General features: G+C 44.2%; 1 protein-coding gene and 2 long non-coding RNA genes across 6 annotated transcripts in view; 1 reads left to right on the forward strand and 2 right to left on the reverse strand.

The window, feature by feature from the left end:
* The window catches only part of TGFBR3 (transforming growth factor beta receptor 3), a 146,721-nt gene extending 143,035 nt beyond the window's left edge, over positions 1-3,686 (reverse strand). For both annotated transcript variants that reach the window (XR_013987217.1, XM_081008608.1), the window contains exon 1: positions 3,542-3,686. The gene's annotated coding sequence lies outside the window, so the exon portion shown is untranslated. The remainder of the gene's footprint in view (positions 1-3,541) is intronic.
* Positions 3,687-4,622: 936 nt separating this feature from the next.
* Positions 4,623-16,700, forward strand: LOC308478768. Of its 3 annotated transcripts, none has more exons than XR_013987244.1 (4): positions 4,623-4,935; positions 6,605-6,726; positions 8,175-8,244; positions 16,501-16,700. It is a non-coding gene; the product is annotated as an uncharacterized lncRNA (long non-coding RNA). The 3 variants fall into 3 exon arrangements; XR_013987245.1 differs by having other exon boundaries at positions 4,624-5,376; XR_013987246.1 differs by lacking the exons at positions 4,623-4,935; positions 6,605-6,726 and having other exon boundaries at positions 7,774-8,244.
* Positions 8,164-10,727, reverse strand: LOC308478805. The gene is made up of 3 exons (XR_013987295.1): positions 9,716-10,727; positions 9,137-9,211; positions 8,164-8,249 (listed from the first exon to the last, which is right to left on the reverse strand). It is a non-coding gene; the product is annotated as an uncharacterized lncRNA (long non-coding RNA).
* Positions 16,701-25,895: the final 9,195 nt, after the last annotated feature.

Below are 25,895 nucleotides of genomic sequence, written 5' to 3' on the forward strand. Positions count from 1 at the left end.
GACCTGGCTAGCTATCTGTAAGGCTATTCAGGAGGGAGGAGCACAAGGAAACTCCTCAGCACCTGACAGGAAGGAGATGGAGCCTCCAGGTCTATATATAAGCTCCCAGTCTGAGCTGCTTCATTGCTGAAGCAATAGCTTCAAGCTCCAGCCTCTCTGACCTGGGGAAGTGGGCCACTATGTGCTCTTCCACTGAGTCACAGTCCCTCCCAACTAAAATAAATAAATACCATTGATTGCATTGTCTTCTTAGAGGACACACATTGCGTACAAGATACAACCAGCAGCATAAAAATTTCAGGGATCAGTCCTGATATTTATTAATATAAAAAAAATGGAGATTGGACGTGGACTTTCTACACACAAAGTCGTATCACCAAGCTACAGCCCTTACCCATCTTTAAGCATCACACTGAACACTGTTTTCTTTAGGCGTCATAAAAGCCAACCTATCTATCATTTCCACCCAAATGTTTACAATCTGACCCCATGCATATTTACTCAAAAGTCAACTCCCACTGACTTTAATAACACTAGGACAGCACAGTTGATATGCATAGTAACTGTGACAGTATGACATTCACTTTGGCATTGAAAGCAGCTGCACTGATGCTGATGTGAATGTTCAGGGGTCTGTTGAGTTGCACTATTATATTTAACAGATGCTAATAGGATGGCTTTGTAGGGATAAGTGTGACATGGTGAGAACAGCTACCATGAATCAGGTTTTCACTGTCAGACAGCTGAAATGTACTTGCTCTTCTCACCTTGACTAGAAGGAAACTTGGCTTGCTGTTCCTCACTGCATGAATGTATGTTGAGAGAGTTAGAGTGGAAATAATGCTGCTTAATAGTAAAAAGTAGGAACAGGGGACATGGCATGCACATAGTTGTGCCAATGTCTGTTGCTGAAGCCTTAAAGTATAGTACATAGAATTTAGTCCCATTGTTTCCAATAGGACTTACATACAGTTAATGTGTGCACAGGACTGCTTCATATTCAGTTCAATGTGGCTTACTGAGTAAGCCCCATTAAACACAATGTGACTTAATTCTGAGTAGACATACATGGGATGATTCTGTTAATGACTTTGACACACGCCATTCCTAAGCATTTTTAACTGGCACAACAAGGACCAAAACACCACAGAGAATTTTGTTACTGGAGTTTTTCAGCTTTGTTTTATAAAGGAAAGTAAAAGGCATTTAGATGTTGTGCACTAAAATCAGGCAACAAAGAATGATTGAAACATAGCGATCTGGTTCACATTCAGGGAAGAGTTGGTAATGATTTGACTGTAACTACAAACTTCTTCAACTTCAGTGAAGTTGCAAAAGGTCCCAAGGGGGCAGCAAAAAAGTATGATTGTTGAACCTACATTTAGGAGTCAAGTAATAATACAACCTACTTAACTCTGATTCAAGAGTACTAACTGTCAAATCAATTTAAGTTTTGTTTTTGTTTTAAACAGGAAAACAGTGATTCCCTCTTATGCACACTTCATGACAAAGAAATGGTCTAAAGTGAGGGACAGCCTTTTAAAAAATCAGCTGGTTAAATACAGAACACTAAACAACCATACATTGGCTACAAACTTTTGATAGAAACAGTCCAGACATGCAAAGCTGTATTAACTTACAGTGTTATCCTTCTGCACTGAAAGATGTAGCCACAAGAATGAAACAGCAATAATCAGAAGGATATAATTTTGTACAACTCGTCCAAACGACATATTATGCTGGTTGTTGCTCTGTCCAATTCAGTCAATACCACAAAACCACAAATGGCAAACCTACACTCGAAAATTCATAAACCAAACTTGCTCTTGCCGTCCTGGAATGACACTGCCTGGCAGCCCAGCTGTATGCAAGTTTACTCCAAATAACTCACTGTATTCAGTGGATATTACTCCCAAGTAAGTGAACATGAGACTGAGAATGTAACTTTCTTGAACTTTCTTGAACACACTCATTTAAATGCCAATATACTAGTGCTCCCAGGAGAGTTAAAAGGCATGTCCAACTGTCCAATCCTATGCAAGTTTACGCAAAAGCAAGCCCCAGCAAGTTCAACTAGGCTTATTCTTAAGTAGGTGTGCAGCCTAAGTTTCCGTCCATCCAGAGCTCTTCAATAGTATTCATCCACTTGATTTCATTTATTCCTGGTCCACACCCACAACACAAAGTTTACAAACCTTCCCGGGATCACACAAAAAGCCTGCAACAAGCTGTGAACAAAACTCACCTAACATTGGTGTTTTAAGAAGTAAAGAAAATGAAGCATTACGCTAAGATGTTTTGGCTACACCATTTAAAAACAGTGATGTATTGCTGTTATATGGGAGTATGGTCCCAGAAACTTTTTATCAAAATGTAAACACAGCAAGAGCAGCATAGTTCAGATGCTTCACAAATCAAAAGGGAAATCATAGCCAAAAACTCAGAAGCATAATAGTAGCAGTTGCGCAATAGTAAACAACACACAGAACGCCATAAGAACTGCTTTGGGCACGTGCCTGAATGCACAACTGCACAGAATCAAAAAGACAAATTTTAAAAAATGAATTGATGTAAAAGATCAACTTCCATCACAGAAACAGACAATTTCCTACTGTGAACTTCGCTCAAAAGCTCCCACTGAGTCGATGCACTTTTGGGGGGGGGGGCAAGGAGGGTTTATTTTAAAAGTATTCCTGCTGCTTTCATTAAAGACCATGCTGCAGATTGTGCAAGGGGACTGACTGATCTGATATGTTGCACACACACACACACACACACACACACACACCGGTTTTTACTTTTTATTTCATTTTGTTTGTCGGATCTCTAACTGGATTTGCGATGGCTTTTAGCTAAATCCATTAGTGTGTCGCTGTTGTCTTTTTTACAGATTTATTTTCATGAAAGATTTTCTTGACTCTCAAAAGTGCATGCCTTGTCTCTCTTTTTCAGGTTGCACGGTCTTTCTGTTGTTGCCGTGTGTGTGTTTTTAGGACTCACGATATTTCTGTTGTTGTTGTTTGTTGTCTCCCTCGGATCTCCAATCCTGCAAGAGTTCCTGCGCCAAGGAAGCGACTCCTCTCGGCGTATAAAAAGTCGCCTGGCATAAACCAAAACCGTTTGCTCCTCTCAGAAACGAACCTATATATTAAACTACCCCCACTCGTGAGGGGTTTCCGATTTTGTTCCCATTAAAAAAAAAATCCACCCCTGCTACCAGGACATGTTTCCCGCGAGGGTGGAAACACAAAACGTGACTTTTCTTCGCGGGAGGATTTCTTCGTCTTATGCTGTTCTCAGGAAGGAAGAAGAGACGGAGGTTGGCCAGCTTCTTCCGAGGGGCTTCAGGTCTTCGGGACGGGTTGAAGAAGGTGGTTTCGTGGGCCGAAGCGGACACACCGCGCGGCTCAGAAACGTCTCTATCCCGGGACTGCCCCGCATTTGCGTCCACACGGCGCCGCCGCTTCCCTCCCCAACCCCCCCCCCCCCAGCCATGCCCCACACTCTCCCCACAAACACCCCACACACGCCGGGCTCCTACCTGGCAGATAACCGAAGTTCTCCTCTCGGAGCGCGATGCCCCTTTTCTCCCGGCTCTGCCTCTCCTTCAGTCCGGAGGAAGCGGCGGCGAAGACTCTCCGATGAAGTCTCTCTGAGGAGAACCGGAGGAACGGACGGGAGTGGCGGGCGGCCCCGCCGCTCAGAGCAGAGAAGGCTTCCCATTGGGCGGAGGGGCGGGGCTCGCGGGGGACACGCCCCTCTCGCTCTTTCTCCCCTCGCGCGCCTCGGCGGGTCTTTCAGTCCCCTTCGGGGAGCCCCGGAGGGTGCACGGGGTAGCTGTACGCTTGCAGTGGCGCTTTCTCACGGCCTCCAGATTTTTATTTGGGGGTGGGGGGAGAGTCCTCGTGGCGGGAGGAAACGTGGGAAGACCCGGGTCTTTCGGCTTGGGGCTGCGTCTCCGCCGCTACTCCCCCCCTCTCTTCCCGGTCCCGGCTGTTTAAAAACACACTGTGCAATATTCCAGCTCAGTCTTCCTAAATCCGGACAGCTTCCCTAGCCGTTCCCAGCGGGAACCTCTCTAGGTTAAAAGTCGCCGCCGGACAAGTCGGATTTATCACTTTCTCCAACTCAAAACTTCTGAAATTAGTCATTGCAACATTTGCATCTCCCCCTCCCCCCCCCCCCCGGGCATGTCCAGCTGGTGCAGAATTCCGCTGCCAGGTTTGAGTAGAGTTGCCATATTTCAAAATGTAAAAACCAGGACACCCCAAAAGTTGTTTTTAGGAAACCCCCAAAATTGTTGAGATGTTTTTTTAAGGGCACCCCCAAAATTGTTGAGATATATTTTTTCTTACCAAAACGCCAAATTGACTTGCTAAGATCCAGGACAAAGCGGCACATTTCAGAAATTCCCCGCAGGCGTCATTTCTGCCTTTTAAGGAAACCAACAAAATTGTTGAGGTGTTTTTTTTTGGGGGGGGGGGAGTCGCTGAAATTGTTGAGAATTTAAGGAAACCACAAAAATTGTGGAGCTTTGTGGAAACCAACAAAATTCTTCAGCTTTTTTTTAATTTAAAAAAATATCTTTCTTTACACCAACTGCCCTGTCCCCCACCAAGGAAATATTCTGCCAGCGAACCAACTCATTCCTGACCAATGAATTTTAGACTGGTTCTTGGTGGCTTGTTGCGTAGCACAATCCTATGTACCGGTATGTCTATTCAGGAGCAAACTTCACTTAAGTTCAAGAGAACTTGCTAGAAAGGCGGTTTAGGATTGCAGCTTTAAAGTCAACACTGCATTCCTGCAGGATTCAATGGGATTTTCATACTGTGTTGCATAACTGCTACTCCCCCAGACAGGAACTGCACGCAACAAAAGATTCAAATCATTAACAGCTGGATCGTACATGACAATGCAGAACCGAGACTGCAAGTATTTAAACATGATTTATTCTTCGCATCCCCACCACCACGTTAAGATTTCTCCAGTTGCAATAGGGACAGTTAGTTACTCCCAGTACAGAACAAAGTGAATCGCCCCCTTGTTTCTGTTACAAATCCCCGCTCTGACTTTTCTCTTTAGTTTAATTCAGTTTTTATTATTTTAAATCTAATACAACAACTTATATTCCCGGAACCTTTCTACATAATAAATCCAATCTTTATCTTCCACAACCCTTTCTCATGAAACGGTGTCTCTCACCTCTTCCCATCTTGCCACCCTTTCAGAGCCCCAACCTCATGATGCCCAAATCCCAAAACGACACAATTAAATTGACAAATAGATAAAAGGAGTGGAGTGATAGGACAGAGGATGGGGGAAGACAGGATTTCCTCCTTCCCCCGCCCCGAGATTCTCCATCAGGTGCTCCAGGTAATCCTTAGAATGCCTAACTCATTAACTTTTACACCCAAAAGTATTCATTGCGACCCTGATATAATATAAACTTAAGTATAATACTGACAGTCAACCTGTACAATAAAGCAGGGATGGGAAACCTCAGAGCAGGTGGCTAAATGCTACCCTCCCAGCCTCTCTCCCTGGCCCTCAGAACCCCTTGGCTGAAAATAATAATAATAATAATAATAATAATAATAATATCTTTATTGTCATTGCCCCCTTCGGGGACAACGAAAATGCATCCTTGAAATCTGTTCATGTCATTCACTTGGAAGATAGGAAGGGGTATAGAAACTAGCCTATATTACAAAGGTAACATTGATATTAGGCCTTCCACTTTTGCCTCTGGCCCTGCCCACCATTGACTTGTGGCCCTCGGAAGGCTGCCCCAAAGGGAATGCGGCCCTCATGCTGAAAAAGTTTTTCCTGCCCCGGCTTGAATGGCAGAAGCATGCCTGCTGTGCTCCTTTGCATTCTGCCATAGAAGCTTGCCTCCCCGTGTGTCCCAATTTAACCAGTGGTAAAGTAAAGGTAAAGGGACCCCTGACCATTAGGCCCAGTCGTGGATGACTCTGGAGTTGCGGTGCTCATCTCGCTTTATTGGCTGAGGGAGCTGGCGTACAGCTTCCAGGTCATGTGGCCAGCAGGACTAAGCCGCTTCTGGCGAACCAGAGCAGCACACGGAAACGCCGTTTACCTTCCCGCCAGAGTGGTACCTATTTATCTACTTGCACTTTGACGTGCTTTCGAACTGCTAGGTTGGCAGGAGCAGGGACCAAGCAACGGGAGCTCACCCCGTCGTGGGGATCCGAACCGCCGACCTTCTGATCGGCAAGTCCTAGGCTCTGTGGTTTAACCCACAGCGCCACCCGCATCCCTAACCAGCGTTATTGCATCCCAATTTATCCAGCATTAAGCAGTTCTCATTATCCCCTCCCCAAGACCAGGAAACTCCTGGCTACTTTCTTAGGCAGAGTTTTGAAGGACAGATGCCGGGAGCAGGACCATTTGTTCTTTCCATTTTTTAATCCCGCTTTTCCTCCAAAACTGCTCAAGGTGGCATAACCTAGTTTTCTTCCTCCCCGTTTTATCTTCACTACAACCCTGTGAGGTAGGTTAGGCAGAGGCCATGACAAGCCTAAGGTCACGTAGTTGACTGAGTGGGGATTTGAACCCTGAACCTTGGTCTCCCATGTCCTAGTGCGACACTCTAACGACAGCACCACACTGGCCCTAGCTCTGGAAGAAGAATATGACACTAAAATCTGCCTAGGAGGAAATTAACTCAGAACAGCGATTACTGCCGAAGAGTCTCAAAATCAAGTAAGTATACAAGCCAAATTCCTGGGGAGGCTCCTGTTTCTAATCAATTCTATGCTGACTCATCTTAAGTGAATGACTCACTGCTCCTATTTTGTAGCAATGAAGGAGTAAATGAGCGGACGTCGTCTAGCAGTTAGAACTTGAGCTGCCAAGCAGAACTCCCAGATTGGGTAGAGAGACTTTTTCCGGTGTAATAATGCACGAAGTCTCAGGCATGCCATGCACAGCCCAATCCTGTGGCTATTTATTTGGAAGTAAGGTTCAAACTACATGTTACATTGGAGCTCTGCGTTTGGGCTGCCCAACATAATTTTATTTTTAAATTCAGAGCCTCCCCACCCTTATTTGGATCAGGTCCATGGTACGGGGGGGGGGGTCCAACCTTACCCCCCATGCCATTGCTCTAATCCAGACCCCCCTTAAATGCTTTTATTAGGGTTGCCATATTCCCAAAAGTGAAAAGCGTTGAGCCTTTTTGGGCTTTGTCCTGGATCTTAGGCAAGTCAGTTGAAAAATTCTGGGTTTGTTTTTTTAGCGTTTTTGTAATAAAAAAAAAAAAGCTCAACAACTTTCTGGGTGTCCTGGTTTTTACTTTTTGAAAAATGGCAACCCTGGTTTTGAATCAGGATCAGCTTCGTTTATGGTTGATGTTGAGAGAGACAGTGTGGTAGAATAACCAGGCTGCTTTGATTTGGCTTGGCTTTGTTTTGGAATATCAGTACAGAATGATCATTTCAGGGGGAAGAGATTCTGATGTAGCCAAAAACAGCAGCACCTGCAAACAAGAGGGAAGGTATCAGCAGGCTTGGGGAAACACCAAGGTTTGAAGGAGTACAAAATTGTCTTCAGTTTAGGGAGGGAACTAGGCTGGGGAACTCCTCACAAAGCACAATGAGAACTGGGTGTACATTGTAGCTACAGAAAAATGAATGACTGAGCAGGGCAGTGTAAATGGAATGGAATTGCAGAATCGTAGCGTTGGAAGGGACCACGAGGCTCATCTAGTCCAACCCCCTGCAATACAGGGATCTTTTGCTCAAGGTAGGACTCGAACGCACGACCCTGAGATTCAGAGTCTCAGGCTCTACTATCAGGAATAAGGCATGACTGGCTGTAACCCTAAGCAGAATTGATGCAGGTTCCACTTATATTCCAATAATTTCCACTCATTTCACATCTCCTGTTCTGCGGAATCAGCAGGGCAGCGTCATTCCAGATTCATACTTCTAAACTCTTAGGTAAATATGTGGCAAGGAATACCATATATCAGGCATGTGCTCAGGGTGTGATTTGTGAATAAAACAAGCCCAAGCAAGAATGCCGCCAGAACGAGGGTCGGGCACAAGTTGGGGCCAATCTCTCTCAACTTTCTGTTTTGAACTTTCTGGAACGTTCTGCATGTTGCAGCGTGCCACTGCTCTGCCTTATCACTGCTCTGCTACTTTTAGGATGCATAATCTTTCTGTGTGACCAGAGAGGTGTGGGAGAGGAAAGTCCCATGAACTTGAAGTGAAAAGGGTAAGCTGCAGCTGTATCTGCACATTTAAACGTTAAACATTTTCTAGCCTCTAGGACCGTAATCCTAGAGTGTAAACCCATTGAAGGAAATTGGATGATACTCAGAAATCTGATTTGAATTTAAATACTAATTCCTCTGTGTGTGTGTGTCTAATTGGAGACTGATGACAATACCATTGCTTTTTCTTCCATAGAAGAATCCTGTAAAGGATTTCTGATCAAAATGCAAAAATGATGATCCAGACATATTTTTATTCCATGCTTTTGTGAGTTGTAAAACTGCTATAGCTTTTGGTCGGAGTAATTAATAAAGGGCACCTGTGCTAGCCTTAATTCAATTGGGGTTTGTGGCTGCTCCACTTCGGGAATTTTGTGGTATTAGCTTTATTTGTGCATCAGGGCACAGAACCCAGAGGACCGGAACACAGTTCGCTGGCTTGAAATTGACTTCACTTCCAATACTGTGTCCTAACTGTTACTCACAGAATTCCTGGAAAAGATCCAAGTGCTTGTTGAGAGTAAAGTCACAACTGGAAGTTTTTCCATTAATTCGAAACTTGGGGTGCCCCAGGTTACTGGAGGCTTCTTGGAATACACAGTGATGGCTGGTGCCAATTGGGAATGGGCAGCAGGCCAGGAGGCCAACAGCAGGGTAGAGCTAGAGCCAATGACAGATAGAGCCAACTAATTTAAGTTTTATCCTCATCCTCCATCTTTCTTTTCTTCAAATGCTTTCTCTGGGGAAACCCACTGTTTGCTTGATGTTTGTTCCATTCAGCCATAAACAGTGGATTTTCCCTGGGGAAAGTAGTGGACGCATGCCTAGAAATCATGGGATAATAATAATAATAATAATAATAATAATAATAATAATTTATTATTTATACCCCACCCATCTGGCTGGGTTTCCCTGGAGCTAAGGGACTAAGGAGCAGGAGGAAGATGACAGGTAGTGCTGCCCCCTAGACTAGTTGCAAGTAAAAAAAAATCAGGCAGGTGGGGTACAGGCTGAGATGGATGTTGATGGGGCAATGCCCCATTTGTCTTAATGGTCCAGGCTTCACTGGGAATATGTAATATTTGTGATTATTTTCAAATATATACTGTATTTTTCGCTCTATAAGACACACTTTTCCCCTCCTAAAAAGTAAGGGGAAATGTGTGTGCGTCTTATGGAGGGAATGCAGGCTGCGCAGCTTTCACTGAAGCCAGGAGAGCAAGAGGGATCAGTGCGCACTGATCCCTCTTGCTCTCCTGGCTTCACTTCGCTGGAGAGGCTCTGCGCAGCTTTCCCTCTTTGCGCAGCGCCCCTTCAGTGAAGCGGCAGAAAAAACAGAGCCCCTTCCATTGCTCCTCCCACTTTGCTGGAGAGACGCTGAGCAGAGACGGAGAGAATATTTTTTTTCTTGTTCTCCTCCTCTAAAACTAGGTGCGTCTTATGGTCAGGTGCATCTTACAGAGCGAAAAATACGATAGGTTGAGCCTAGGTGGAAACACGGCTTACAGACTCTAACAGACAGCTAAAGTCCACTGTTCTGGCATCAGATCTCCAGGGAGACACAGTGGGCACCCGGAGATCTTTACTAAACTCAGTTTGTTGTTGATGATGTGTCTCATTCAAACAGCAATCTTCTTAGTTTCCTCTCTCACACAGTTACCGTACCTTCCTGCACCCAACCCACACCGCCTACTAGAGGGTATTGGAAAGTGGATGAGTCACTTCATCAAACTATCACTTAATCTTCTTGGAGCTTCTTAGGTTTTCCATGAAAACCTGCCTCCTAAGTATCAGGGCCATCAACACGTTTTTGGGTCAAATTTAAGGTCCTGCAAACACCATACATTTAATGTACTTTTATAGCACATGACTCCCTCCCCCAAAGAATCCTGGGAACTGTAGTTGATCCTTCCTAGTACCTTTAACAAGCTACAGTTCCTGGAATCCTTTGTGGGGGGGGGGGGAGTCATGTTTGGGGAATCAAAACTGGATTGTGAACTTCATCACAGCAGCCTTAATGTGTGTGCCAAAGTGATCAAGTCTGAGACCCAGAATCTTTATTTGCAAGGGGATGGAAAACAACCATTAATGTTCAAAAGCTCTATTTCCTAACCAAACTTTTACACAGCTAGGGCATCCTCTCTCTTATGGAGAGCTTATGGCATGGTTTGCAGGAACAGGGCAGTAAGCAATTTTTGGTGATTCCCCATCCCACTTACATCTGCTCTAGGGGGTTGGAAGGGTGGTTGCAGGGGAAATCACTGAAATTGCTTCCTTTAACGGTCCACTAACAGAAGCCATACCACTAGCTGAGCTTTACTATTGGACACAACCCATTGGGCCTTACTTCTATAGTCTTAAAATCAGCAGTTTTAGTTATCTGGTGAATTTGATTTTAGGTGTGTCTCTGCCAGAAATTCTTATGCTGCAATTGTTTTTATGATAGAAAAACTATGTTATGGGGCAGCCAATATAAATATAAATATAAATACTGTATAGGCAAGTGAATAAATATGCCAATATATAAATACACGTGTTGGAATGATGGTTTTGCAAATGATTAATGAGTTAAAAAGCAGGTGGTTAGTCAATTACAGTGGTACCTCAGGTTAAGTATTTAATTCGTTCTGGAGGTCCATTCTTAACCTGAAACTGTTCTTAACCTGAAGCACCACTTTAGCTAATGGGGCCTACTGCTGCCGCTGAGCCGCTGCTGCACGATTTCTGTTCTCATCCTGAAGCAAAGTTCTTAACCCGAGGTAATATTTCTGGGTTAGTGGAGTCTGTAACCTGAAGCGTATGTAACCTGAAGCATATGTAACCCGAGGTACCACTGTACAAATTATCTAATTGCTTGACAGACTCAGTTGTCATGAGACAGTTGCTAGAGATTGTTTTTATAATATAAACAGCTGCTCAAGTAAAGGTACAGTTTGGTACTATTCTCAGTTCTTATTTTCAGTTGAAGCTCAATTCTAGGAATGAAATAGTTCTTTCTTAGCATGAATGAGTCTCTCCCATGACCTCCTCACCTTTTAAAAAAATGCTTTTGCCGTCTGAAATTAGTAAGGCTATGCAATAGATATAGATATGGTATTTCGCATACGATCAGTTCTGATTTATGGCATTTGCACGGGAGAGTGACATCACTGAGAGGAGAAATATGCACTCGGAAGAGGCTCCCCAAGAAACAAATTAAATGCTCATTGGGAAAGCTGAGCACATTTTGAAACTGGTGCACTTCTCAAGTTCACCTTTAACTAATGAACATGTTCTCACACAAAGCTGCCTGTCATAAGTGAGATTAACTGAGAATACTTTAGAATGCCACTATTTCGCTGGAATTCATAGCATGACAGCGGAACAATTCCTTCCTTTTATATAATGCCTTTCATTAAATGTCAAAGAGCCGATGTTGGAAGAAATTGGGACGGCAGTGGGTGGGGGGCATGGGCAATAAGAAGAGAGCCGGAGAGATGGATTTACATTCTCATTGCTACTGATCTTAAAAGGTGCAAATGAGTTCCACAAATGAGCAACACCAGCCTGGGAAAGAAAAACTCCCTGAGGAGTTCATCCTGAAAGAAAAAAGCAATGAAATAAAGGAAAGAGCTTTGCATAATTTTGTTCTGTATGAACTCGGAATCTGACAAGTTGCTGACCACATGCAAATGACTTCGGCTTTGATGTCGTCCTTTGAGTGCACACATGAATCACATCGAAAAGGGTGGCATGAGCAATTGCTTTGCCAAAATCTGAAACAAATCAGCACTCCAGCCTATTTATTATCAGGGATATAAAGTCATCCGTTTCATCAGTAGAGCTAAAAGGTAAAGGACCCCTGGATGGTTAAGTCCAGTCAAAGGCGACTACGGTGTTGCGGTGCTCATCTCGCTTTCAGGTTGAGGGAGCCGGTGTTTGTCCACAGACAGCTTTCCAGGTCATGTGGCCAGCATGACTAAAACGTTTCTGGCGCAACGGGACACAGTGACGGAAACCGGAGCGCACGGAAATGCCGTCTACCTTCCCACACTGGTGTGCTTTTGAATTGCTAGGTTGGCAGAAGCTGGGACAGAGCAACGGGAGCTCATCCCGTCACGCGGATTCGAACCGCCAACCTTCTGATCGGCAAGCCCAAGAGGCTCAGTGGTTTAGACCACAGCGCCACCCGCCTCTGAGTAGTATGCTATGTGGAAGAAGGCAGATTTTTGTGACGTATCTCATGGTCAACTAGAATGTCTGTGTGCATCTAGATCTGACCTTTAGATGTTTCAGCATAAGCAGCAAAGGGACAAAATAATAACCTTTCCAGCTCTCTGTTGTGTTGTGGACAAATGCCGGTTCCATTGGCCTGAAAGCAGGATGAGCGCTGCAAACCCATAGTTGCCTTTGACTGGACTTAACCATCCAGGGGTCCTTTACCTTTTTTAAAAAAAAAACTGCTCAGAGACAGCCACAGAGGCACACTTTGCCACCTTTCCACGGTTGAAGAAGCCGAAAACAAAGCCAGCAGCCCAACCTTTGCCAACATGGTACCCTCTAAATGTTTTGGACTACAACTCCCATCATCCCTGACTATTAACCATGCTGGCTGGGGATGATGGGAGTTGTAGTTCAAAACCCTCGGGGGGGGGGGCAGGACCAGATCGACAAAGACTGCACTGGCTCAACAGAGTATTTATAATACAGAAATGCTCATTTTTAGTATGTTCTTTTTCTTGAGGTAGTTTACAACAGAAATCAAACAAAAACCCCAATAAAAATCAAACCGGAATATATTGCTGCATACATTAATATACCTAAATGCATAATATGTGCACTTTATTTAAAGTAGTCCCACTCATGTCAACTGTGAAAGTATATATGTGAAAGCATGAAGACATTTTGTTCAGCTATTTTTAACGTGGTTTGTTTCCAAGTGTGAAGTGCTCGCTGACATTTCTGTGAAGGGTGCGAAATAAATGTTAAGTGCTTATTAAAGTATTTCAGTGGGTCTACCGTAGAGTAAACTATTTGAGACCTTTGCAACAACTGAAAGGAATGAGGATAAAAGATAACACACTGGATGATAACGGAGGACAAAAATTAGATTAAAACAAAAAGCAAGTTGACCAGGTTCCTACTTTACAGAGTACAGTCCCCTATTTGAAGGACTGGCCAAGGATGATTCTCTGATTGAATGCATCATCTAGGTTAGGCATGGGGAACAATTGGCCCTCCAGATGTTGTTGAACTACATAACCTCCATCAGCCCCAGCAAGCAGGGCCAATGGCCAGGGATGATGGGAGTTGTAGTACAGCAAAGGTTCCTCACCCCACACAAGCTCCAGCTGGAGGGCAGTCTAAAGACCAATTTTTTTTAAAAAAATAAGAAAGTAAGAGTCTTTAAATTGCCCATTAGCAGGCAGCTCCTGAAAAGCAGACTGTGCAAGCAGATAAGTTTACCCAAGCAGTACAGTGGTACCTCAGGTTAAGTACTTAATTTGTTCCGGAGGTCCGTTCTTAACCTGAAACTGTTCTTAACCTGAAGCACCACTTTAGCTATGGGGCCTCCTGCTGCTGCTGCACCACCGGGGCACAATTTCTGTTCTCATCCTGAAGCATAGTTCTTAACCTGAGGTACTATTTCTGGGTCTGTAACCTGAAGCATATGTAACCTGAAGCGTATGTAACCCAAGGCACCACTGTATTCCCAACCATGGTAAGATATTTCTGTTTTATTTCTATATTTCTGTTTTAAATCAGAGGTGGGGAAGCGGTGGCCCTCTAGTGTATTATTGTTTGTTGTTGTTGGTTTCTATTGATTTATTGGGTATTTTTGTTGCTCGTATAGTATATTTTGTTTTTTAACATTTGATGCTTTGTTGTGTTTTTATGTATGTTATAAGCCACCCAGAGTGGCTGGGGAAACCCAGCAAGATGGGTGGGATATAAATAAAAAAATCATCATCATCATTATTATTAGTTGTTGTTGTTGTTGTTGGACTACAACTCCCACATGCCCGACCCTTTGCTGATGGAGTCTGTCAATGGTGTTTTCCACAGACACCATTTCCCCTCACTCCTTTGGCTTCTAGGTCAGGTAACCAAGAGGCAGGATGATCTGACAGGCCTAGGAGCCTCCTTTGCTGAATCCTACTACAGTAGTACCTCGGGTTACATACGCTTCAGGTTACAGACTCCGCTAACCCAGAAATAGTACCTCAGGTTAAGAACTTTGCTTCAGGATGAGAACAGAAATTGTGCTCCAGCAGCGTAGCAGCATCAGGAGGCCCCATTAGCTAAAGTGGTGCTTCAGGTTAAGAACAATTTCAGATTAAGAACGGACCTCCGGAACGAATTAAGTACTTAACCTGAGGTACCACTGTATGTATCTTTTAGGAACACGAGATATGAGAGAATGGGCCAGCTACCCTAAGGTGGCGTAGCGTAGTTTGCCAGTGCCCCATGCACCGTGGGGGTGGGGGTGGAGGGTGAATGAAGTCTTCCATGCCAACCTAGCCCTTGCCGTCAACACTGCCAGAACGCACCCCCCCCCCAAACAAAGCCAAGTGTGGCCGCGCTGACACATCCCTTGGATCACCTCAACCTCGCATAGCAGCTCAGGGCTGGCAGGGAAGCATGAGAAGGAGGCTTTGTGAGGCTGGGATCAAAGGGTGCATGGCTGTGGCATCCCTTCTCATGCTGCCCTGCCAGCCCTGAGCTGCTATGCGAGGTTGAGGTGATCCAAGGGATGTGTCAGCGCGGCCACACTTGGCTTTGTTTGGGGGGGTGCGTTCTGGCAGTGTTGATGGCAAGGGCTGGGTTGGCATGGAAGACTCCATTCACCTTCCACCTCCACCCCCACCCCCACGGTGCGTGTGGCCTCCCTGGGTAAATACAGTATTTGCCTGGCAAAACATTCAGATCGGATCCCAGCCTCACAAAGTGGCACAGGGCTGGCAAGGGTGGTGTAAGTAGCCAAATGTGCAGCGCCCCCTAAAACAAATGCGCACGGGGCCCCACCACCATGCTATGCCCCCCACCCCCAAGGATGCTGTCTTGTAGCCAGTTTTGAGGAAAGATTCAGCTGCTACTTCAGTTGGTTTCTGTCGTGGGCAGGGAGAGAACCATCTGTGTCCACGGCAGCTGTTTACCAGCTCCATCTGGTACATAGGCTGAGACCCTATCTGCCTGCGGACTGCCTCGCCAGAGTGGTGCATGTTCTGGTTATCTCCCGCTTAGACTACTGCAACATGCTCTATGTGGGGCTACCTTTGAAGGTGACCTGGAAACTACAACTAATCCAGAATGCAGCAGCCAGACTGGTGACTGGGAGCGGCCACTGAGACCATATAACACTGGACTTGAAAGACCTACATTGCCTCCCAGTACGTTCCCGAGCACAATTCAAAGTGCTGGTGCTGACCTTTAAAGCCCTAAACGGCCTCGGTCCAGTATATCTGAAGGAGCATCTCCACCCCCATTGTTCTGCCCGGACACTGAGGTCCAGCGCCGAGGGCCTTCTGGCGGTTCCCTCACTGCGAGAAGCCAAGTTACAGGGAACCAGGCGGAGGGCCTTCTCGGTAGTGGCGCCCTCCCTGTGGTACGCCCTCCCACTAGATGTCAAAGAGAAGAACAACTACCAGACTTTTAGAAGACATCTGAAGGCAGCCCTGTTTAGGGAAGCTTTTAATGTTTGATGTATTACAGTATTTTAATAATTTTTTTGGAAGCTGCCCAGAGTGGCTGGGGAAGCCCAGCCAGATGGGCGGGGTATAAATATATTATTATTATTATTATTATTATTATTATTATTATTATTATTATTATTATTATTTTGACTTTCACCTCAAGCAGCAAAAAGTCTTGGGTCAGCCAACATCAGGCAGGCAGACACACATTCTTCCTTGCAATGCTTTCAATGAAATCATCCCCATTCTCCCGACACCGTAGTTAATTTCTAAAAAGAGAGAGAGAGATCTGGGAAGTGGCACTGGCAGGGGAGGAGAAGGTTTTTGCAAGCCTGCTCTCTCATCACCGAAAGCCTCACCCAACTTGTTCCGAACTTTAAACCCGCTCCAGCCTTCTACGGGTTTTTATCAAAATGATAATTAACTGAAACTCAATTCTACAACAGAATGTCCCATGGAACGAGTTGTATCGCCTTTGGTGAATTAATTTTAATGCAATTTGTTCCTACCTAAAGTTGTATGCGTCAAAGGTTAAAAGTTCTGCTCGGCTGATTAATGCCTTATGTTGGATATTTATTTTTCCAGGGAATCTATGTGAGTTCATCATCCTGGGGATTATGATTTCCTTCTCTAACAGGCTGATGATCAACGCTAAAGGGGGAGATCGCTGAGAATGCATCATATCAGCTTTCAGCGTCATTGGGAGAGGCTTCGGGGAATCTCAGCGCACAACAATATACAATATGTAACATATTATTACCTATTAAATGCCTGATGTCAGACTATTTCTTGTGTGTGCTGTTTGGTTTGGTTCATGATTGCTATATAGAACATTTTATATCTCAACGTCTATGGGGACGTTAAATTTCATTTGTTCTTGGTAGTGGGCTAGGAAAGGGGTCATAAAGCCTAAGCATATAGGATTACAGTTGCGGAAGACGTAAAGTATTTTCCTTATAAGTGTTTTTTTGTTAAACTAGCTCACGAGGAATTTAAGAGAAACATTGGGCCGAAATGCTTCCCAGGGTATAAGCCCCATTGAACTCTTGAGATTTACCTCTGATATTTAGGATTTCTCTCATTTAGGATGCACACAATCTCTTTCTTTCTCTTCTCATAATGAATGAGTCATGGATGTTTTTATCATGAGGAGGGCCTGTTATTTTCCACACCTTCAATTCCTCAGTGTGGATTTTGCAGTGGGGAGCAAAGACACAGGTCCTGGCCATGGAAACAGTGTATAGACGGCTGCCACTCAGAAATAATTTTACCGGCTTGAATTGTACCCTTTCTGTATCTCTGCGTGGAAGATGATGAGTGGAGGTTGATGATGACACGAAACAGGACCTTTTCAGTGGCTGGACCAACATTGCGGAAACTCTTGCCTCCACGAAGCAATGAGAATAGCTATAGACAAGTGTGGCTTGTAGGGTCATCATGGGTTATAGTCAACTGGGGACGCAGGTGGTGCTGTGGTCTAAACCACTGAGCTTCTTGGGCTTGCTGATCGGAAGATCAGCGGTTCGAATCCCTGCGACTGGGTGAGCTCCCGTTTCTCTGTCCCAGCTCCTGCCAAGCTAGCAGTTTGAAAGCACACCAGTGCAAGTAGATAAACAGGTACCACTGCATCGAGAAGGTAAACAGCGTTTCCATGCGCTCTGGCACTCATCACAGTGTCCTGTTGCACCAGAAGTGGTTTAGTCATGCTGGCCATATGACCTGGAAAAGCTGTCTGTGGACAAACACCGGCTCCCTCGGCCTGAAAGCAAGATGAGCGTTGCAACCCCAGAGTCACCTTTGACTGAACTTAACCGCCCAGGGGTCCTTTACCTTTACCTTTTTTACCTATAGTCAACTAACAGTTACTCAATGAATTTAATGGCCTGTTAATGAAATCACGGGTTGTATTCAAGCAACTGAGGCCCATTCATTTCAACAGGTCTATCTACACCAGGCATAGGCAAACTCGGCCCTCCAGATGTTTTGGGACTACAACTCCCATCATCTCTAGCTAACAGGACCAGTGGTCAGGGATGATGGGAGTTGTAGTCCCAAAACATCTGGAGGGCCGAGTTTGCCTATGTCTGATCTACACTGAGTAAAGATTCGTTGAATGAAACTTTGTGGTTGTTAAGTACTGAAGTTCTCACCCTGGGCCAGCAGGGGGATACTGTAGATAGTTTTCACTCAGGTCCACGTCAGTTATTTTAGGCGGGAAACCCTGGGTTGCTGTTGCTACAATGTTGACAGCCGGCTGCCTATAAAAGCAGGCCAGCTGAGCTGTTTGCTGTTCAGTTCAGTTCCAGCTTACAAAATAAAGAGCTGCTTTAGAGAAATCGCTGTGTTGTCTGCTATGTCAACCCACAACTTAACAGTGGTATTGTATTTTTATGCTGCAAATCGCCCTGTGATGAAGAGTGGCATGCAAATTTAATAAATAACAATAATAATTAATAATAACAGGCAAGTTCTGTGATGGATACTATTACATACAATTCCCAGAGAGGTGCATGTGTGAAATGTAAGGTCCAAATAGCTATTTGCTGGTAGATCAATTATTTTCACCCAGGATTAGGGCCTGAACACTTAGATTATTTATAAGTAAAAGGTACGGGGGGTGGGAATGTGTTTGTGTTTATATATGCACACAACTGCAAGAGTTGCTCCGAGTGATGGTTTTCAGTTTACATGTTGATCATGAGTGGGAAGACAGAAATCACTATTGCAGTATATCTAGAATGGCGGAACTACATTTTAAATACATTCATAGCAGGCATATGTGAATGTGCAAGCAGGTAAGCAGTCGAGTGTGTTATTACAAGAGAATATTAAAGAGTGGAAAGGAGCAGGGCTTTCTAGACACTTTTATTAGCTCTGTATCTATAATATACTTCATTTTTATAACAGTTCACTCGTCTTTGCATTTCCAGGTCTTTTATATTTATTGCTTAGACTGGGATTTAGGTAGTGATAAATCTGCCATTCCTATTAAAACTGATGTGCTCTGCTTTGAGTTCATGGGTTAAGGCGGATGACAAATTGATTTTTTAAAAGTTTAGAAGATAAAAAAAAAAGTTTAGAAGGTGTTGCTCAAGTATCTCCTTACAGAAGTCAAATCCCACAAACACGATCAAGTATCACAAATATCCAAAAATGAAATTCACTGTTACTTACCATTTTCTGCATCTAAACATGTATACATGGGATATTTTGAGGGGAGGGGGGAGATGGGAGTTTACACATTTGGTATACTTGTGCTTTTGTAGTTTTTTATATGTATAAAAAAATGCAAACCTAAATATTTTTTAAAAAGAAAACCACTCGGAACCAAATCACCCACATCGTCCCTCCGGTGGGCCAACAGCTCTAGTAAAAAACAACAACTAGGTAGCAGCAGAGAAATGCCAGATTCAGCCAATATATGTTTTGAGGATGGCATCTGCATCAACTACAGTAGGCTTGCAAGTTATGCAGGGATTACATTCTGGGGATCGTGCCTAAAGCTAAAATCACGTATACAGTGGTACCTCGGGTTACATACGCTTCAGGTTACATACGCTTCAGGTTACAGACTCCGCTAACCCAGAAATAGTACCTCGGGTTAAGAACTTTGCTTCAGGATGAGAATAGAAATCGTGCTCTGGCGGCAGCAGGAGGCCCCATTAGCTAAAGTGGTGCTTCAGGTTAAGAACAGTTTCAGGTTAAGTACGGCCCTCCGGAACGAATTAAGTACTTAACCCGAGGTACCACTGTACTTAAAACCCAAGTCATCTTCCCCGGAACCCTGCCCTTTTCCCTCCCTCCCTCTTTCTTTCTTTCTTTCTTTCTTTCTTGCAATTGTCACACACTTAAAGCTGAATGTGCACAAATTAAACGCATGCAAGTTGCAGGCTCTCCATACTGCAAGCAACACATTTCCCAGGCTCAGTGTCTTCATTTTGTTTTGGATAATTCTGGACAGGCAAATGAATTACCTCTTCGCAGAGCACACAGATAAACGATGGAATTCGCTCCTACCGATGGCCACTAACTTAAACGGCTTTAAAAGAGGATTAGACAAACTCACGGAAAATAAATCTGCACAGTGGCTACTTCCCATTATAGCTATTCTCTGCCTGTACTGCTGGAGGCAGTACTCCTCCAAATACCAGTTATTGTGAATCGCAAGCAAACTTGCACTTAGGTTCCGCTTGTGGGCTTCCCATTGGCGTGTTTGGCTCCTTTTGAGAATAAGATGTTGGACTAGATGAGTCTCTGCCCTGATCCAGCAGTGCTTTCCTTACATTCTTATTTACAGAGCCTTCCCGTCCCGGAGTCTGCGAAGGCAGACTGAAAGCTAGGAAACACAGTTGGCTGTTAACTATTTTTATTAGGTTGGCACAACTCGTGCACATGCCGTGAAACGATTTGACACCTTTCCAACTTTTTCCTTCCTAAGTGCTTTCCTTGGTACTCGGTAGGAAATGTACACGGCGTGCTTGTATGAGCTGATTTGCGTGGCATTTAGGGTTAGGGAATTCTAGAAATAAACCGGCTTCAAATAGATCGCCCTAAGAAATGGACCACAAAATCATCGGTGTGAAGGTGAGAAAAGCCTCAAGTAGGAGTTCAGCTTCCTGCTTTCCACCATGAGAAATTAGGCACAGAAAGGGGAAAGCCAAAGATTTTCTTGAATGTCTTTCAGCTTTTTTTTACTTCCATACTAAATCCCAAAATGCCAGATATATTGATGAGTGTACATATCGTTATGAGTTTGGGGTGGGGAGCAGACTGTATGCCCGAGCTCCCTTCTAATTCCTGGATTCAGCATGGATTCAATTCCTGGAATTGCCAGGCTAGCTTCCTGGTGAGGAACTGGCCCTCTCGAAGTATGAGCCATTAAGGTAACAAAGGAAGAGGCTCTGCGCCAGATAACAACTCACTGGTAGTTAGAAAGACAGAGCCCAGATTGTGTGTAAGCTAGAAGCTGGAAGCAAGGCAGGTTGGGAAGCCAGGGAGTCAGAGCCATGCCTGATTTTTGCTGGAAGCCAAGGCTGTGGCTATAAGAGAAGCAAGACCCTCTGAGGGTGTTAATGTTATGAACCCGGCTCAGGTTGTGCATATGTGTAAATAAACCATATATCCTAAAGACACTGCAGTCTCTGCTGCCCCACATTCAGAGGAAACCAAACTCTTGGATAAGCACCTTGAACCCCTGGGAAAGATGGGAGTTGTCGTCCAAAACATCTGGGGGAAGGTTGCTCAAGCCACCTGCAAACAGTGGCAGACCCATCTATTTGAACTGAAGCCTGCCAGTCATCGACAAAAGTGGAGACAAAAGGATCAAACGATTGAGGAAAAGGAATGTTTCAGGCAGGGAGCACGTCAAACACCTCTCCTGTCCATGGTTTACCTTCCGGCAGGGTGCCAAGACAGGAAGTGAGGAGATTAGCTAGGAGAAAAAGGCTAAGGCAGGATGCAACCTCTGATTGGCCCTTGGGATTCTCACAAGCCCCACCCCTGCTCCTCGCCCTCCTTTTAGTGTTTCCCCCTGGCTTGAATGCGTCCTTGAATTCTAATAATGCCTCTCGCTTGCCTGAGCGGAGGGCAGAGAGGGGTGTTGAAGTGTAGCGTACAGGACAAAGCTGAAATCTACCATCGTTGCACTTGTGCCTTTGGACCTGCCTGCCACTAGAATCTGGCCCCTGGAAGGAGGTACAGTGGTACCTCGCAAGACGAATGCCTCGCAAGACGAAAAACTCGCAAGACGAAAGAGTTTTTCGTTTTTTGAGTTGCTTCGCAAGACGAATTTCCCTATGGGCTTGCTTCACAAGACGAAAAACGAAAACGTCTTGCAAGTTTGTTTCCTTTTTCTTAAAACCGTTAATACCCAGGGTGCATTGCTTGAAGAGGTGCAGTTGCGACTTGACTTCGAGGAGCAACTCATAGCACGCGGTGTGGCAGCCTTTTTTGAAGTTTTTGAAGACTTTGGTGATTTTTGAAGCTTTTCCAAAACCGTGCTTCGCAAGACGAAAAAACTCGCAGAACGAATTAATTTCGTCTTGCGAGGCACCACTGTAATGTAACTTCGTGCTGACAAAGACTCCACACTAGAGAGCTATGGGAAGGTGAGTAGCACATGGGTACAGAGGGGGTTCAGTTCCTTTGGCTCTTGGGGTCTTTTCGCTCTAAGGAGCTAGTTTCCCTGCCTGCCGCTCCCCTGTTTTGTATGTGATTGGGGCAAGTCTATATTTAAATGTGAGGTGGGAGTCCTTTGGACTCCAATTCCCATCAGGCCTAGATGGTAACAACTGGAGAGTCACAGGTCCCCTCACCCGATTTAAAGGCATGTTGTCTTCACTAGGAAGTCAGATAATACTTCAGAGCCTTTTTAAAGAAATAAGAAGAAAATAACTGAAGCCCTGTTACACTTCTGTGTATTTGTTTTACCTTCATTAGTTCCAGAAACACACATCCAGCTATTTTATTAAGAGTATCTATGTTCCACTTCTAGTTTTGAAAGCATGGACTATTACGGTCCAAAACCAAAGTTTTAGGTTCCAAACGCTAGTATTATATTAAATGTGCCGATACGTAGGTGTTTTGTTTTGGTTTTTTTTTTAAAAAAAAAAGCTGGAACCATATAAGTTTCTTAAGGAGGCAGAAAAGAGGGAGAGCGTTCTGAGCTCATGCTTCTTTTTCCATATGGAGCTACACATGTGGTGAACATCTGTGTAAGTTGTAAACTTGACTTTCCGTACTGCGTGCTCACTGGGGTATACAGGCGCACAACCGCACATCGAGAGAGATCTGAAGCACACACACACAAAAAGATGTGTGACACGGACAGTATGTAGATATCAGCATTAGGCAACTAAAACTACAGGTCGGAGTGCGCTCTCTTTAATTGATCAGGATGACAGGATCTCTTTTAAAGCTGCTTAACGAAGGAGCCCGCTTTGCAACAAAGCATAACACAAATCCTCGCAGTGGAAAATAGAAGTGTGCGTTAAAAATACATTTTGTCCAATTTTTGGCATTGAATCTGGTTCCATTGGGAAACTGGGCCAGCTTTCAAGAAGCTGGATATTTCTGAGCCTTTCTTTCTTTCTTTCTTTCTTTCTTTCTTTCTTTCTTTCTTTCTTTCTTTCCTTGGCACAGTGTCCTAATCAAATATTCCACGTTAATAAGGTACCTTGGCACATGGTGTATGTGACCATTCCTACTCAATGGGACTACTGCAGGCACATTCTTGAGTAAGGACCAGAGCAAGAGACAGGTGGTGAAATTTCCCTGCTTTAGCACAGGAAAATCTAGTTCAAAATGTTCAATCTGTTTCAGAGAAAAACTAGTAGGCTAACACACACAAAAGCCCTATGGATTTCATGGGACTCACTCCCAGGCAAGTGTGCACAGGGATGCTTTCCTTCTATGAGAAGATCATGGAATCAAGCAAACCTGTGTTCAGATTCATGATAAGAAACAACGGTTTCATTTCAGAATAAAAACTTGCTCAGGAGAAGTTCCGTTGGATTTACTCAGATAACTCTGTAGTTGTTGGCACCCATCTGACTTGAGAGACAATGGAGTGCACCTCCGAGGGTGAAGGCAAATCACTGTTTTAGCAAGCACCTAAGTGACCTCCCTGGGGTGCAAGCCTGTGCAGTGTGTTTGGTTTGGTTTTTTTAATTTTAAATTTTTATTGGAAATTTTATTTACAACATGACATAACCCCCCCCACCCACCAATACAGAAATCCACCCTCATTAAACGTGAACATAACATACAATAAGCATAACATACAACAATACAAACAACCAAATAAAAGACTTCCTTTATCCTGTACCTGGCCTCCTTATTTACTTCTTATAAGCTGCTTCCTTTATGAATAATTATTAAGATTTTTCTAATTGTAACTTAAATATCCACAAAGTCTCCTGCAGACATTAATCGAAACAAGTCCAGGTATGTATTTTAGGGCACTGTTTTGTGAAGTATTCTCTGCATTTTTCCTATGCTTTTTGAAACTCTCGTCTAGCGTGATCTCTAATTGCCTCTGTTAATCTAGCCAGTTCTATATACTCAGTTTGTCTTGCCATTCCTTTTTTGTTGGCAATTTCTTTTTTGTTAGCAATTAGGATCCTACCTGGGCAGTGTGTTTGGAGGTCCTAGGCTGCCCAGACGACAGCCTCACTGCTGTGGTCCAAAGGAAAGTAGAGCAATATGTTTGGCACCAGGTTCGCTACAGGTGTTGCAGGAAGGAGGCATACAAGACGCTATCCAACCATCTCAGGGACTCCCATTTCAGATTTGTCCAGCTTATACTCCTTAGCCCTTTCTTCTCCCCAAGACATCCCGCAAGACAGTGGAGGTTAGGATCAGAGTTTTCCTTCTCTGAGATCGGCTACCTTCCCAGGTTGATGAGCCTCACTTCCCTCTACAGCACATGCAGACCAATTCTTGATCAATGGATCCACTACTGGTCTCATCCACTCAATCCGCCAGAGCCTGTCTTCACGTGCAGGGGAAGTCCCTAACTCACCGAGGGTTTGAGATCCATCTGTAGTAAAGAAGTGGTAATGGTCTAGTGCAGCAACAATAAGAGGTGAGAACTCTCCTTGTATGTATCATAACAATTCTCCATTGCAATGGCAGATTCTAAATAAAAGGGAGGAAGATGGCAGCCTTGGGCCATAGCTCAATGGTATTGCATGAAAAACTCCCCTGTTCAATCCAGGTAAGGCTGGAGAAGACCCATGTCTAAAATCATGGAGACCTACTGCCTGCATATCAATGTTGTTCAGCCTCAGATCCCCATACGCTGTTAGATTTCCAACTCCCATCATTTCCAGACGGTCAAGGATGAAGGGCGTTTTAGTTCACCAACAACTGAGAATCCAAGGCTGAAGAATACTGGTGTAGATACTACTGAACTAGATGACCAAAGGTCTGATCCCCTGTGCAACCAGCTTCCTCATTGTAAAAAGAAATCAAATTATAAAAATGCTATACAAATAGGAGTATGGGCCATTTCAGCTAGTTGTGAACTTGCTCGGCATTGTATTAACCAGGAATTCCCATTATGAGAGCTCATTTATTTTTATTTTGGCCTACGGTCTGATTCCTCTTACTGAACACCAGTAACGGGCAAAAAAATTGACTCTCTGAAAACAAAGAAATCCATATGCTCCACAAAAGTGCACATGTATTCAGCAGTTATTAGCTCTCCTGAAACGTAGCTGTGTTTCACAAATGCAGTGGTTGTCGTTTATTTAATCCATTGTTGATGGATTGGAGAAAGATCAGATTTCCCCTGACTAAGGATTACTCTCTTAGCCAGCATGCAATTTATCAGAACCAATTTCTGCAAATAAGGATCAGCTTTCCTTCCCACAATCCTGACCTTCAGACAGCTTGGTACAGGTGGTATAGGAGAGGTCTCTACTGAGTTAGTAGAAGTTTTGAAATCATTTATGTATTACACATGAGTCATATTCTTCCCTCACTTTGCCTATCTATATAGGAAAGTTACATAGGCTGTTGTACGTCAATAATAATAATAATAATAATAATAATAATTTTTATTTATACCCCGTCCTCCCCAGCCAAGACCGGGCTCAGGGCGGCTAACACCAGGTATAAAAACAATTGATTAAAATACAACTTAAAAACAAGATTAAAATACAACATTAAAATGCAGCCTCGTTTCAGTAGAAACTCAAAACAAAAACTTTTTGGGGATGAAAACACCAAATCTTCACCAAGGCCAACTATCCAGGCTGGTCCTACGTGGGCCAGAAAAAAGTCACCAGATAGGAGTTTCATCACAGAAGGAGAAAGGGAAAAGGAAAGAGGGGAAGGGGATCAAGTTGATTCCAGGCCAAAGGCCAGGCGGAACAACTCTGTCTTACAGGCCCTGCGGAAAGAAATCAGTTTCTGCAGGGCCCTGGTCTCATGAGACAGAGCGTTCCACCAGGCCAGAGCCCGTGTTGAAAAGGATG

Source organism: Podarcis pityusensis, assembly GCF_964106645.2.
Source record: "Podarcis pityusensis genome assembly, chromosome: 6".
NCBI lineage: Eukaryota > Metazoa > Chordata > Lepidosauria > Squamata > Lacertidae > Podarcis > Podarcis pityusensis.